This window comes from Mesoplodon densirostris, chromosome 2 (assembly GCF_025265405.1).
Source record: "Mesoplodon densirostris isolate mMesDen1 chromosome 2, mMesDen1 primary haplotype, whole genome shotgun sequence".
In the NCBI taxonomy this organism is placed as follows: Eukaryota; Metazoa; Chordata; class Mammalia; order Artiodactyla; family Ziphiidae; genus Mesoplodon; species Mesoplodon densirostris.
Window position 1 is genome coordinate 69943529 of NC_082662.1, and position 2256 is coordinate 69945784.

Genomic DNA, 2256 nt, shown 5'->3' on the forward strand with positions numbered 1-2256 from the left:
CTTCTTTTTTTCTTAATTGCCTTTCTTCATATACCTGTTGTGTCTAACAAAGGAAAAATAAATTTTCAAGCATCTTACTGAAGCTGTGAGAATGAGCGACCCTGAAAAGTTTCTAGGAAGCAGGGACTGGCAAGCCATATTTATTCCTTGTTAAAGACTATTACTCTTTTTTACTTCGTGCAGCCTTCATTTTAGTGAGCATAAACGCTGACTTCCGGGCGAAGCCCACCCGAGGGCTGTGCGGCCCCCAGCCCCGACAGGGGGGCCCCGCTCTCCCCAGCTCTGCGCTCCCCCCTCCTCAGCCTCCTGTAGGACTGGGTGCCAGCTCCGGGCCCACCCACCTCCCGCGCCCCCCAGCCCCGTCCCTCCTGTTGAGTTCCCCACCCCACGCCCAGGAACACACGCGCCGACCACCTCCCCCCACCGCAACCTCAGGCGACCCCATCGCCCGGGCCTCTCCTCTCGCATCCCCGGGCTCTTCGTGCCCTTCGGTGCGTGGGGTCCCCACTTCCTCACCCACCCCATCCCGCGCACTCACGGGCTCTCCCGGGGCAGCGCCCAGGCCCGCGCTCCCCAGCGCCTCAGCCTGGCTCAGGCCGGCCGGGCTGACCCACCGGCCGGAAGGGAGGGCGGGGCGCTGGGCCTTCTCAGAGGGCCTGGCCACTGCGGCTGGGCTACCAACCCCGGCGTCCCCAGGTCAGAGTCCCGAAAAAGCGGTAATCTAAAAACCGCTTGACTAAGATGACAATTGGGTTGGAAACGCGTATGCCCCAGGCAGGAGTTTCCGAGAGTCTATTCTTCCGTGGGCTAGCTTCAGTTGGCGGGGGGGGGGGGGGGGGGGGGGGGCTTTGATTATTTTTGTCCGTTTCTTCAAAACTTTCTTTGAGTTGGATTGCTTCTGAACAAGCTTCTAACTTCCAGCAAGTTGTTCCCGTTCTGTGGTGTTTATAGCGGGGCGGGGCGGGGGAGTGGAGTTTGAAACCATCCAGAGATTTCCTGTTTGCGGGTTGTTAAGGACAGAAGGTCAGTTACAAACCGCAGGGTGGCCAGCAGGTGCCCAGGTGTGACCCACACAGCCCGGATCAGCCTCTGCCCCTGCATCTGTATTGGGAGAGAGTGTGTGTGTGTGTGTGTGTGTGTGTGTGTGTGTGTGTGTGTGTGTGTGTGTGTGATTCCTGTTTGCCTTACTTGGATTTTCTGACTTTTCTGTATTGCCTTTGGCGAGGGTGGGACAGAGCTGGGGGAGGAAGCATAAACTAGAAAAGAAAGTAACCCCGATATTTTCAAGTTTGGATTTTAAAGTCTCAAATCCGAAAAAGAAAAAGAAAAATCTGACTTCTTAGGGTTGTTCTGCCTAAAACATTTTTTTTTTCCTATAACAACCGAAATTCCTCAGCTAATTGTGTTCCTACCGAATGCTTTCAGAAACATACCTCTCTCAACTGGGGAAATTATATTTTACTCTGGCTTTTATAAATTACACTCCCTTACTTATTAAAACAACCTAGAAAATTGGCACAGCCCACTTCAGAGTAGTAATTATACAATAGGGCTAGTTAAACATTTTATGCCTTTTTTTCCAAAACATTTGACTCATAAATCTTTAAGGAAATTTTTCAGAAGTTAAAACTGGAACACTTAACTGATAATGGGTCCTTAGTATTATTTAAAAATTAGTTGCCGGCTTGTATACGTTTATTCTCATTAAGTTTGTAGAAGGTATACATGATGACCAAGTGGGATTTTTTCTAGGAGTGCAAGACTGGTTTAGTATTTGTAATTTCTCCAATACAGCATTGTTCTCACTCATCTCCTTTGTGTTGTCATTGGCAAATATACTACATTTCTATATATTATGGTCAATACGTTATATGTATGTTGTTTTATACAATTGCTTTCTAAATCAGTTAAGAGAAAGAAAGGAGAGGAAATAGGATTTGCATTGTGTTTTATAATTACATAATTACCTCTGCCAGGGCTCTTTGTTCATGTGGATTTGAGTTACTGTCTTCGGCCACTTGCTTTCAGCCTGAAGATCTTCTGTTAGTATTTCTTGTAATGTGGGTCTGCTATCAACAAATTCTCTCAGTTTTTGTTTATCTGAGAATGTCTTTATTTTGCCTTCATTTTTTGAAAGGTAGCTTTGCTGGATACAGGATTCTTGGTTGACAGATTCTTTTCTTGGAGCACTTTTAACATCTTATCCCACTGTCTCTGGTCTCCCTTATTTCCAGTTATAAGTAAGCTGATTTTATT